The 13,757-nt window shown below is 38.4% G+C and overlaps 1 protein-coding gene and 1 long non-coding RNA gene across 4 annotated transcripts in view; one reads left to right on the forward strand and one right to left on the reverse strand.

Moving 5' to 3' along the window:
- Nucleotides 1–13,757, reverse strand: part of LOC109415738 (sestrin homolog) — a 225,050-nt gene that overhangs the window by 139,857 nt on the left and 71,436 nt on the right. The window contains exons 1-4 of one of the 3 annotated variants that reach the window (XM_062853660.1): nt 6,877–7,033; nt 6,726–6,810; nt 6,588–6,667; nt 5,698–6,531 (exon numbers count right to left, since the gene is read on the reverse strand). The exons of the other annotated variants lie outside the window; for them this stretch is intronic. The gene's annotated coding sequence lies outside the window, so the exon portion shown is untranslated. Of the gene's footprint in view, nt 1–5,697; nt 6,532–6,587; nt 6,668–6,725; nt 6,811–6,876; nt 7,034–13,757 lie in introns of those variants that run through there. 3 annotated transcript variants of the gene reach the window in all.
- LOC115265319 (uncharacterized) overlaps nt 8,326–13,757 on the forward strand; it is a 34,901-nt gene continuing 29,469 nt past the window's right edge. The window contains exon 1 of the long non-coding RNA XR_003896582.2: nt 8,326–13,700. This is a non-coding gene — a long non-coding RNA (uncharacterized LOC115265319). The remainder of the gene's footprint in view (nt 13,701–13,757) is intronic.

Here is a 13,757-nt window from a genome sequence, read left to right on the forward strand (position 1 = left end):
AAATCGCTTAAATTTTCTAAAAACTCGTAAATAACGTTGAAAAACATTGCTGTTATCGCATACATGTTTCTATATGGCCTCCACTTTAGCATGTATAGACCTTTAACGGGCATCGTATACGATGTCTTCAGCGCTATACTGCCGTGAATCGCATTTCTGTCCCATTTGCATAGGAAATCCAGCAAAGATGGGACTGATATGCGATTCACGGCAGTATATATACGTTGTATGGAGAAACTTTAAATTCGATCATATCAACCCGAAACAAAGCTTGTTTAATCTATATTAGCATCCCAAACCACTGTGCAAAATTTGGGAGCGATTGGTTGCCTCCCCGTATTCCGCATTGTGATTGAAATTTGTATGGAGGTTAGTTAGGAAAACGAACTTTTTTGCATTTTACTCATAAGTTGAATTCTTTTGTCCAATACCATGTAACTAATAACGATAAAGTATAGCCTAGGATATGCCGAAAAACTTTGCCGAAGACCGCAAAGTGATCCGATGCTTGTGAAAAAAGTTATTTGCCTGGTAACTTAGGCCAAAAATAGCGATTTTATTATTGATGTTATTCCTTTACATGTTAAATGTTAAGCACCACCGGGCAATCTGTACGTTATAACTTTTTTCACAAGTGTCGGATCACTTTTCGGTCTTCGGCAAAATTTTTCGGCATATCCTAGGCTATACTTTACCTTCATTAGTTAGATTGTTTTAGACGAAAAATTTCAATTTATGAGAAAAATGTAAAAAAGCACGTTTTCCCATATTAATTTTCTTACAAATTTCAATCGCAATGCGGAATACGGGGAAGCAACCAATCGCTCCCAAATTTTGCACAGTTACTTTGGACGCTAAAATGATTCGAAACAGCTTTGTTCCAAAAAAATCGACTTTGTTGACCCAGTCTAATATATATGCACATAACTCAGTTGCAACTTCGTTATAGACGAATTTCGCGCCAACTCGACCAGTGGTTGGCAACACCCTCTCAGAATCGAATGAAACTTGGTGAGCATAAAGTCTAGGTTTTTATAAGCAACTTTGCAAACTTAAATTTTCGAAAATTTTCAAGAGTAACATTTGAAGAGGGCCTAACTTTTTTTCGAAGAATTTTTTAAAATCGATGTAACTCAAAAATGACAAGACCTATAGAAAAGTGTTGTATGGGGGACTTTTAGAGAATTGTCCAAGCTCTCATGAAAAAATATTTTAAAAATTCTAAATACATTTTTACACGCTAAAAAATATATTTTTAAAATTAAAAGTCAATTTACAGAAAATGCCCACTTTTTTATGTTTTGAAATTTTTTTCCAAGAAAGTCAATATTGTTGCCTAACTTTCCTCCATACATCACAAGATGGGCACTTTTAAGGAAAAAAAGTTTTTCTAACAAAAACTTTTTCATGTTATTTTTTTAGCGTGTTGCGCATTAACTCGTACAGGATGTATCAACAATCCTTATACCCATTTAATAACACTCAATGGGCATTACAACTTTGTTTGATTGGGTGCCTTCTTTTTCTTGGCGTTACATCCCAACTGGAATAGAACCTGTTTCTCAGCTTGTTTTGATATCTGAATGCTTAAAACAGCATTCTGTTTGCTGAAATTGTATTATTGTGTGCCTAGAACCAGTGAACTAACATCATTATTAGAAGCGAATGATAAAGAATCGGTTTTATTTCACCAATGGCTAACCACTGATCGATGCAATTTGGAAACTATTACTAAGACTATAGACGAGTTTGTTCCGTATTTTGTAGAAAAAGTTGATAAGCTTATAACTCATGATTTCATTTATAAAGAACAATCCTCATTTTTGCGGGAAAAAAAAGAATCTCTTAAACAGGGTGAAGTATTAACAATTTGTGACTTTTCAGAAAATTATTCATTTATCATTCAAAATTCAGCTCAAGGTTACCATTGGAATAATTCTCAAGCTACCATTCACCCCTTTGAAGTGTACTACAGAAAAGAAAATAAGTTGGAAAACTTGAGCTTTATAATAATATCTGAAGTACTTACACACGATACAACAGCAGTTCAGTTATTTATATCAAAACTGCTGGATTTCATTAAACAATCGATTGATTTCTCAAAAATTACTTTCATGTCAGATGGAGCAGCAGCTCATTATAAGAACAAAAAAAAATTTGCCAGTTTGTGCAGTTTTCGGTCCAATTATGGATTGGAAGCAGAATGGCACTTCTTCGCAACTTCACATGGCAAAGGTCCATGTGACGCTGTTGGAGGTACTCTCAAGCGAATGGCAAAACGAGCAAGTCTTGCTCGAGATTATGGAAACACAATCACAACTCCTCGAGAACTGTATGACTGGGCAGTTAAACAGTCAGATATACATATAACAAAATTGAATTTCTGCTTTATTTCAAATGAACAATATGCAAAAATGACGGATGAACTTGAAGAACTATACACATACAGTCACGTAAAAACAATACCTGGTACACAAAAATTTCATTCATTTGTGCCAATTTCTGAAAATCAAATTGAAGCGAAGAAGTTTTCGAATTCAAAAGATAATCCAAAAAAGTTTACTTTGTTTCAGATAGACTAAAGATCTAATATTCAAAAAACGTTACAATAGAATGTATAAAAGAAGGATGTATATATTGTAGAAAAGAAAATAATTGAATACACATATATATATGAACATATTTCATCAATACACAAGCGTTTTCATTGATATAAAACCCTAAAAGCAAATTTGTCTTGAGCCCTTTCCAATATCAAGCACGTTTTCAATGTCAAGCACGTTAAGATATTAAAAAAGTAGTTGAGCCCATTAAGTTTTAATGGATTGTCATTAGGATTCTGGATACATTACTGTACGAGTTAATGCACAACACGCAAAAAAAAAAAAAATAAATAAAATGAAAAAGTTTTTTTTTGAAATTTTTTTTTTCCTTAAAAGTGCCCATCTTGTGATGTATGGAGGAAAGTTAGGCAACTATATTGTCTTTCTTGGGAAAAAAAAATCAAAACATAAAAAATGGGCATTTTCTGTAAATTGACTTTTAATTTTGAAAAGATATTTTTTAGCGTGTAAAACATTTTTTTATATTTTTTAAATATGTTTTCTTGAAAGCTTGGATAATTCCCTAAAAGTCCCCCATACATCACTTTTTTGTACAACTTATCATATTCGAGTTATATTTTTTATGAAAAAACCGGCTAATGCGCAGCACGCTAAAAAAAACTAACATGAAAAAGTTTTTGTTAGAAAAACTTTTTTTCCTTAAAAGTGCCCATCTTGTGATGTATGGAGGAAAGTTAGGCAACAATATTGACTTTCTTGGAAAAAAATTTCAAAACATAAAAAAGTGGGCATTTTCTGTAAATTGACTTTTAATTTTAAAAATATATTTTTTAGCGTGTAAAAATGTATTTAGAATTTTTAAAATATTTTTTCATGAAAGCTTGGACAATTCTCTAAATGTCACCCATACATCACTTTTTTGTACATCTTATCATATTCGAGTTATTTTTTGTGAAAAAAAAAACGGTTAAAGAACTTTGACTCTTTTTAAATGTTAGTCTAGGTTAATTTTGAAAAAACAAAATACGCAAAGTTGTTTGAAAAGGTAAAGTCTTGAAACCTACAATATTTCATAACATTCTGAGGGGGTGCTGCCAACCCCGAAGACGAGTTGGTGCGAAATTCGTCTATAGCAACAAAATTGCTATATGGAATTACCCCCTTACTATCGTCAAACAATCTTGATTTACACAAAAAATCATCTGACTATCTGTTTAATAAAACAAACAAATTAAGGAGAGACCAAGAGACTCCATATTTTTTCATATATTTTTCCCATTTTTCCCAAAAACCGACAATTCTTACCTTAATCACCTCTTCGGTATTCCATCTCGGTTCCTACAAAAACAAAACATCAGTCACCTTCTAAATTTTTCTCAACACTTCCAATAAAAAGTTCATAATGTGTACCTTCAAAACCTGTTGTACAGAAAAGTTGGTTAGTCCTGCATTCCGATTCAGACAACAGCATATAAATAACCATGAACCCTGCTTCCAGACGGTCTGTCTGGACAGAACACGTTACAGCGGTTACAGTAACCAACAACGAGGTGAACCTTGCTAGGATCAGCGACCAACGCCTTTTTTGCAATGTCCCGTCTAGAGCAAGTAAAACCTATCGTCGTCGTTGTCGGAGCATTCCCCGCCTCAAGCTATGGAAGCTCAATGTGAACTGTACTTACCTAAAACAAACTTTTCGTTTGAAGAAACCGAGGAAACAGGGAGCGACTTATCCATGTTCGGTGGGACGATTCTGCTGGAGGACGCAACTGCACCACGGCGCATCCCATCAACGCTCAAAAGCCAGGAACTCTACCGATGTTTTCCTCCCACAAAAAACTACAAACCACCGATTTACTTATCGTATATTATTTAATCAATTCACTAAACTTATTCTGAGCACGAACAACATTCACTAGGTACAAGCGAAATTTTTTTCACGCGAAAGCACAACGGCAACGAAAACAAACTACTGTCAAAATGTTGCACTCTTGTTCAAATCTACTCAAAAGGGGGTAGAATACGACTCAGTTATTCATACTTTGAAATAATTACGTAAAACAGCGACACGCAAAAACGGCTACGCTCAAAAATGTGTTCGGCCTGCACATTTTCAGTAAACATCCATGCCGCACATGACTGTGTTGGAAACACACATTTTTTTTAAATTGCTCGTACGCTCACATGAGCATGTATTTTGTAATAATTTCGACATGGCAACCTCACTGGTTTTATAAACCACCTTCAAATACCGAAAAATATTAATATTTTGCAAAAATGTGAGCGTACGAGCAATTTAAAAAAATGTGTGTTTCCAACACAGTCCCTGTGCGACATGGGCGCTACTAAAAAATGAGAGTTTTTATTTTAGAGAGGATAGTATTTATTTTCCGAATTTTCGTTTCTGTGAGACCAAAATTTCATCTAGTTGGAAGTTATTTATTCACCCAGCCTTATTCGACGCAAATTTGGGAAAAGTCAAGATAAACCTAATAGGGCTTTTTCGGCAGAGCAGCATCAAATGTGTCAGTGCTGCCACAAACGGAATTCGTCTGTGGTATTGCTCTCTTAACATTCGTGTGGAGCGAGAGCGATGAGATAGAGTGACAGTCAATCTTTGATGAGAGAACAAAATCATGAACAAAATACAACGCAGTGCTGGGTAAAAACTGAAAGCTTTTCAACCAAATGGGCCTTTTCATTTGACGTCTTAAATCAGCTGATTGTTTGGGCGTTTGACAGTTCTTCTATGAAGATGACACGTTCTTGTTAGCAGCTGTTGTTCAAGCTTTGTAAACAAATGCATGCACGGATCTGTCACATGAAAAGGCCTATTTAAGTTAAGCTTGTATTACTCCCTCTATCCCAATATCAAAATTCGTGTGAATTGAAGGAAGAAGCACACGAAATATGGAGGAATTCAATTGGATCCAATGGATGGGAATGCCATGCTCCACTAATTGGGTGAACGAGATCTATTTCATTTAACTTTCTTGCCCGGCTAAAGCGCACTCTACTTCAATAAGATACTCGGGCAGCCAATGAGTATTTACGCAAAAAAACATCATTTTGATCATTACTATATTGAGCCCTTATTACATTGATCACAAAGGTTCTTAATGTCTAAGCCTACCTTAGTCTCTACCCTACGCTTATTGCCGTCGGTGTTCCGTACCGACTCGTTGATGAGCCACTGCTGGAATGAAGAAGGGGCCCCTTTACAGCTGTGGCGCCGCCGTAGGCGCGGCGGTATTCAATCGCTCGATACTGAGCGCTTGTAGATTCGAAAGCGGGAACACACATTAGCTGGACGTCAACATTCAATCTCACTGACGTCGATCTTCAGGCCGGCAGGCTACCTGCTGCTCTCGTTGCTGCCTAGTTCGACTACTCTCACACACTATCAACATGCAATCTACCGTCCAGGTAGATTCTTCTTCGCATACAATAACACCATTCACTCCGTCACGGCTTGCATACATGCACTTGCATTTTGGCCTATCGATTCAGACGCGACGCAGCCCCGAGCACGAGCCGAATATTCTCTTCGCACTGACACTCCGGTTCAAACGAACACCACCGCGGGTGATCTTGATTACACTGTGCCGCTGACTCTGCTCGCATATATCGGTAAACACTGTCTGCTCTTCTTGCGTGGATCGGAGTGTGTTGATACGATTGACACGCACACGACGATCGGCGTCGGCGGCCGAGTCGATGGCTAGGTGTTTTGCTCGATGATTATCGAAGCTTGCATGCAAGAATTTCCACTAACACTACCGCGTCTTCTTGTCACTAGCACGTGCACGGATTGAGGAGGTACTAGAGTGATGACTGCCTATGTGTTACCGAGTCGCTCCTGATGCGATCGAGGCATGAAGCCGCGACCAGGGTAGAGAAGAGGCAACCCGGATAGATGCCCTGGCAAGATGGATGCGCACGCCAATGAGGCACGTGATAAAAGGCCCTGGAAGTATCTTCATAAACAGGCCATTCATGGAAGAATTTGATTATTATCATTACCTCTTGATAGAGAGCCTTTCTCGGATTCGTGCTTCTGGCACTGCGATCGCTGACGTGGTACTCCTTTGGAATCGTGTATGCTGTTGGAGAAATTTCTGATTAGCCGGAGTTAGACGCTTCTATAGATGAAGATTTCACCTTATGCTAGGCAAGATGGTGACCCTGCAGACGCTTGGTGCTGGTGGAATTTTAGTAGTGGTCTCCTTCCTTCTGTGTGGCTTTTCTGTGCGGATGAAATTTACTCTCGTTAGCTGTCGGAGTATGTTCGCCGTTATGGTAGTTAATTTACCTTGTATATCACAAAGGTGTCCAACCATTTAGTTGAGCCACGTTGGTTTTTAAAACTCGAGATCGCGGTTGCGATGCGGATGGCTTGGACGCACTACTAAAAGTGTTCTTTGTTCGTGCTGCTGCTTTGTTGGAGAGCTGCAGTTTTCTCGGTGTGAGAGTGTGAATTGATGACCATCGTTCCGATGGTTTGTCGTTTCGCTTCGGGGAAGCGTTCGTTTTGTGTGCCGCTACAGTGTTTCCCAAACGTTGTATTGATGGTGTGTGACGTTGCGGTAGGCAATATTCGGTCAACACGATTCACAGTGTAAAGGCTCCCCCAAACCGACGCGACTCTTTTCCAGCGACGCGACTTTTTGTCGCTATGTTTTTGTCGCGAAATCGCTGCGCACTGATTTAAAGGGGACCTTCCACACTGCGACGACGTCGTCACAGGCGACAAGCGACAGTGCAGCGATTTTTGTACTTGTCGCCGGTGTGTCGCGGCGCTGGTCGCTGCATGCACAGTTTTCGTCGCTGTCGCGGCGCGACTAAGTTTTGTTTGTGACTAGTTTTCGCGTTGGTGTAGATGGTTGATGCGACGCATTTATCGCTGTAGTCGTTGAGAAAAATCGCGGCGATAAAAAATCGTGTCGCCAGAAAAGTCGCCTTGGTTTGGGGGAGCCTTAACACTTGCTGAGTTAAAAATATTTCATATTTCTGGAGCTCGATTTGAATAGGTCGTATGTGCTTTTGTCGACTAAAAATTCGATCAGTTGGATTTACTTATTGTAGCGAAAACCGTTGAAATTGAACAAAGTTGATAAATACAGCAAAATCCTCACAAAATAAGCTTTCCGTTCCATCATTAAAAGTCTCAAAAATATCTTCCATGTTGCTACAATAACTAAAATAAACTGATCGAATTTTATATCGACAAAAGCACATACGACCTATTTAAATCGAGCTCCAGATTTTTGTGTTCTCTAATGAAAGCAATAGTCCATTTTACGAGCCGATTTTATGAATGAATTTTGACAGGAGGTAGTGTCCAATAACCCGTAAAAACCAATATCATCATTGTCGTGACCAGAGCTACCAACTCTGTCACTTGCCTACAACTTTTTAGATAGCCGCAGTGAGGAAACTCGAAACCACTCACTGCCGCTTAAATTCAATATGGCCGCTGTTGCCGAATTTCAACGTTCCGACTTGCAGTAAGCGGTTTCACCCGCTTACTTGCCGTCGGAGCGAAGTAACTCCTATCCGTCGTCGTTCGCTTCAGTCTATCAACTGACACGCGCTCTCGCGCGCTGCAGAGTGCACAGCAGGGATGCCAGGTGAAATTTTCAAATGACTGCACAAGTCACGCTAAAATGTCTTCACATGTCTTCACACATATAAATGATGTATAAATACCTTAATGTTTATGTTGTCTAACTTAAAAAAATAACGTTGCGCGTAAACTTACAGGAAATGTTAATTTATGTCGATAAGTATTTTTTTTATCAAGTCAAGTGAATGTTGGAGGTATACGTAATCCCGAAGAAACTCTGACGACTTGCGAGAATTTTTGGTGAACATTCCGTATTAGGAATTTCCAGGAATGTAACAGGTTTTATTCCTGAAAATTCCTGCAATGATTTCCAAGTTAACTTTCTTGGGTCCTTTGGAAGAAAAATTTTTTTTTTCAGAAAAGATTTAGTAAGATTGTGGTATATATTGTTTAATTCGGATGTGGGATTATAGGCAAATTTCGGTGGAAATGCTTTAACATTTTAATATTAAGCTTCCGATTAATTCCTGAAGCATTTCTGGTACAACTCCTCCAGGATTTCTCTGGGAATTTCTCCAGGATTTGACTGGGAATAGCTACATAAATTATTCAAAAATCCCCTCCAGAACTTCCATGAAATTTACTTCAGGAGTTCCCCTAGAAGTCCTTCAGCAATGATGCATGGTTCTCTCAGGATTTCCCTGGAGTTTTTCCCGTTTTTTTTTTCAAAATTCCTAAAGAAGCCCCTCCGATATATTTCCAAGAGTTCGCAAAACATTCCGGATTTTTTTCCAGAAGTTAGTCGGGAACTCCTATAGGATGGTTTCGGAAATTCCTCCAGCAGTACCTCAGAAATTCCTTTAGAAGTTCCTCGGGAATTCCTACAAGAAATCCTCGGGAATTCCTCTAGGAATGTGTTCCTAGAGGAATTCGAATTCTTCCAGGAGGACCTCGGGCATTCCTTCAGGAAAGCATCGGGAATTCCTCCAGAAGATTCTTGGGAAACCCTCCTGGAGATCGTCGGGAAAATTTCTCAAAGAGTTTCTTATGATTTCCACCAGAAGTCCTTCGGGTACTCCACCAGAAATTCTACGGGAATTCCTCCATAAGTTTCCCGAGAATTCTGACAGGAGTTTCTCAGACATTCCTCTATGAGTTCCTCGGAAATTTCTTCAGGAGTTCATACAGGAATTCCTGAGTTCTTCGGGAATTCATTCAGGAGATCTTTGGGAACCCTTGCAGAAGATCGTCGAAAAACCTTCCAGGAGATCCTTGGTGATCCTCCAGTAAATTCACGAGAATTCATCCGGGATATCCTCGGCGATTTTTCCAGGAGTTCTTCGGAATTTCTCCAGCAGATCCTCGAGAGTTTATCGGAAATTCCCCTAGGATTTAATCGAAAATTCCTCTAGGAATTTCTTTAAAAGTTTCTTGGGAATAACTCCAGGAATTCTTGAGAATTTCTTCAGCATTCTTCCTCGGCAATTTTCTCTGAGATTCATCGGGAATTCCTCTGGGAGTTGAGTGTTTCTAGGAAATCCCTCCAAGAGAATTCCTTCAGAGTTCCTGAAGATTTTTTTTGCAATCCCTCGGGAATTTCTCTAGATTTTCCAGATACCTACTGCAGGAGATTTCCTGAGAATATTCTGGAGTTATTCATAGGAACATCCAGTGGATCTTCTGATAAACTCCTCAAACAATTCTTGATAATCTCCTGGAAGAATTGCCGAGAAAATTCTAGAAGGCTTCTCGAGGGACTCCTGGGAGAACTCCCACGGATTTCCTAGAGAAATTTCCCTGGAACTTCTTTGGGAATTCTTGAGATACTCCTGGAGGTATACCCAAGAATCTCCAGAAGAAATTCCCGAGGAATTTTCGTAGAACTCCTGGATGAGTTCCTTTTGCTGAAGATATTCCCGAGGATCCCCCAAAGGAGTTCTCGAGGAACTCCAGAAGAAATTCTCGCAGAAATCCTGGAAAAATTTCCGAGGAACTCTTAGAGGTATACCCGAGAATCTCTTGAAGAGATTTCCGAATGACTCCTGGAAGAATCCTCTAGAAACTCGTAGAGAAAATCCCGAGGAACTACTGGAAAAATACCCGATAAAATTCTGGAGGAATTCACGAAGAACTTCTGAAGAGATTCCCGATGAATTTCAGGAGGGATTGAACTCCTGGAGGCATTCTCGAGGAAATTCTGGAGGGACTCTGAGGAATACATGGAGAAATTTCCTAGGAACTCCTGGAGGAATTCCAGAGGATCTGCTAGAGGAATTCTCAATCCTAGTAGCACACATGTTCTCCATAGGTAATTTTATATTACCAAATTTAGTCATACTATAGTTAAATACACTTGTATAGAACATGTGTGCTGCTCCGGAAGCAATTCTTGAAGGTATTCCCGAGGAACTCCTGAATAAATTCTCAGCAAACTCCTGAAGTAATTCCCGAAAAACTCCTGGGGGAATTCCCTAAGAATTCCTAAAGAAATTCTGGAAAAAATCCTAAAAGAATTCCCGAGGAACTCAAGAGGGACTCCTGAAGAAACTTCCGGAAAACTTCTGGAGGAATTCCCGAGGAACACCTGGAAGAATTCACGAGAAACTCTTGAAGAAGTTTCTGGAGGAATTCTCGATGAAATCTTGAAGGAGTTCCGGTGGAACTCCGGAAGGGATTCCGGAAAAATTCTGGAGAAATCTTCGAACAAATCTGCGGGAAACTCTAAACGTAGCTTTGTTTGAAACTCAAACGAAGTTCAGGTGAGAATTTCGTAATAAAAAAAAAACATCGGTAATAGGGTATTGGTTCCCTTCTTAAGCGGCGCAGTATCATAACGTCCGAGGCCATAATGTCCAAGGGCTTTATGGCGCATTTTTTCGGGGCATAACGCCCAAACATGCGAGTATGCCACGAAGTCCAAGGAAAGAAGGCACATAGGATATTATGACGCATCTAAACTTTTGGACGTTATTTCTCAAAAAAACGCGACTTAACGACCGGGACAGTATGGCCTCGGACGTTGTGATCCGGCGCTTCTCAAGCATGTGGCTCCCATTTTCATCCTACGAAAAACAAAGGATTGAAGCGCTGTTTGTTTTGTTTCTTATTTTTGTATTTTTTGTTAGAAGTGAGTACCCATGAAAACAAAAAGAACGGAATCAATCGGTGCCGTAATCGCTTGTTTTCGAATAGGATGAATATGGGAGCGTGAGATTAATGATGGAACACATACCCTACTTTTAGAAAGAGCCTCTGTTTTTTTAGATATTTTAAAAACAAGAGAATTCTTAGATAAATTCCTAGATGAAACTCAAAAAATTAAAAAAATAATCTTTGATGGCGTGAACGAAATGAAAAAAAAAATATATTAGTATTAGTAAGTATTTGATTGTGCTGGAAGTTATCTTTAAGAATTAATGAAATGACCAACACATTCCTGAAAGTTTTGTTTTCTATAAATAATTGCTTATCTAAAATTAATTCAGTACTTCAGCAAATATTCTAAAATTCCCCAGGAATGATGGTGGTCATATCTGAATAGTATTTTGAATAAAACTGCTTCAAAATTTCCACCAATAGAAAAATAAGGAATTAGCAAGTTCCTCAACATAAATTGAAACGTATTTCATCTGAAAATGTTCCAAGATTTGAACAACATAAATATTATTTTTCAGCTTTCAAATGTCTTCAAAAGTCTTCACATAATTTGGAAAGTCTTCAATATGTCTTCACAAAAATAAATGTCTTCACAGAAGTTCAAATGTCTTCGATTTGAAGACATGTCTTCACATCTGGCATCCCTGGTGCATAGCTTGCCTCATTTTTTCCGATTCTGACAGTCGCTCGGCTCGTGGAGCATTGGGCGATCTTGCGACATAGAAATGGGGGTACTTTTTTCGATTATGTAATTTATTCGTAGAATATAATTCGATAGGGACATTATTTTATAATTAATGTTTCCAGTCTCCTATTCTACAATCATCAACATTGTTGTCAGTTCGTAAAATGGCTCATGAAAGTTACGTGACCTACACGGAACTACAAATTAACCCAAATTTAAGTTCTTTTGACGCAATCCCGCACCTCCGTGAAATTACTCAAATTTGAGTCAAACAGCGATAGTGGTCACTAGGTAGTTCTCGTTTGATCGCTGCAAAAATTTTCACCCAGTGGTAAGTTATTTTCACCCAACGGAGGCCTTATTTGACGCAAATTTGGGTTTAGTCAAGATAACCCAAATTTGGCTTCTTCCATACGAAGCCGCACGGAAGTGTCGGTGCTTCACTCTACGTTTTTAACAACATTCGTGTGGGGAGAGGGAGAAAACAACCGAATGCTGAGTAAAAACTAAAAGCTGTTTAGCCAAATTCGAGTTTTTAAAACTAATTCGCTGGGTTTAAATGTTTTTCAGTGTATAGTGGTTTCTGCTTTTAGTGGTGTTGCCTGTACGTACACGTTGCATTACACGAACACTACCTGAGTTACTGGTTGAAAATAGTAAACAAAAATCAGCTGTTCCCGGCAAAATCAAATGGGCATATTTTCAACCAGTAGATTTGCATTAGTGTTTGTGACGCCGCGCTGCGAAACCACTATACATTTAAGTTTAAAGATTTTTAAGACAACAGTAGTGCAAGATTCTTCAATAAATATCGAAAAATCATTGAGCTTTAGAAATTCTTGTTCATATTTCAAAGCGACTTCCTGGAGTATGTCTAAATCACTGATATCGTTTATTGAAATTGTGTCAAAAGATTTCTGCAAGAATACTGAGTCAATTTTGAAACTAAATATAAGATTAGTTTCAGAGTCACTGGGAGATTCGATCACCCAATAATATACCTATTTTTTGTAAACAGTTGTTATTCACGGTAAAAAGTTTATCGTTTATTAATAACAGAACTTGTTCTTCACTTATTTTCCCTCCGAAATCAATAAATACCATACAAATACCAACCTTTGCTCAAATACCTCAAATTGTTATTGTGCTGTTCTCATAACATTTCATATGATCCCGAATAGCAAAATACCCTTTGTCATAATGTCCAAACAGTAAGTTCATTTCATCCGTCAAGGTAACTTTATCTCAAACAGCTAATTGTATGTTGAACAATAAGGAACAGATTACCAGACACTATAAATGACAGTTTGTGTAATCCATGTCAAGCAGTAACACTATATCATACTATTCAGGCATTGTCGAATTATATAAAGGTACAAATTCCTACACAATGGTAGCAATATATCACCACAGTCTGTCAAATGGTTAGCTACTCTATTAGCGCAATACACTTACATCTATACATCTCACTATTCATTACTTTTTCTCAACACTTTGGCAAACAGTTGTACATATTTGTATTGATGAGAGGCACCAATGTTTGTTTTTCTTTGCAAAGTGCCAAACTACTAATGAAAAAAAAAAAAGCAAAAAAAAAACAGATTTCGCAACCATGACCGGTAACCGGTTGGCTAATCCGGCTGAAAAGGGGACATATTCCGCCATAACAGCACTTTCTCGGAAGCGGAGTCGATCTACAATGCTGCCTTGACCTGGAGTAGAATCGAAGGTAAGTTTTCGTTTCTCAACTGGATGATTTTGAACTAATTTCCCGTGTTCTTTACAG

The sequence above is a fragment of the Aedes albopictus genome, chromosome 2 (assembly GCF_035046485.1).
Source record: "Aedes albopictus strain Foshan chromosome 2, AalbF5, whole genome shotgun sequence".
Classification (NCBI taxonomy): domain Eukaryota; kingdom Metazoa; phylum Arthropoda; class Insecta; order Diptera; family Culicidae; genus Aedes; species Aedes albopictus.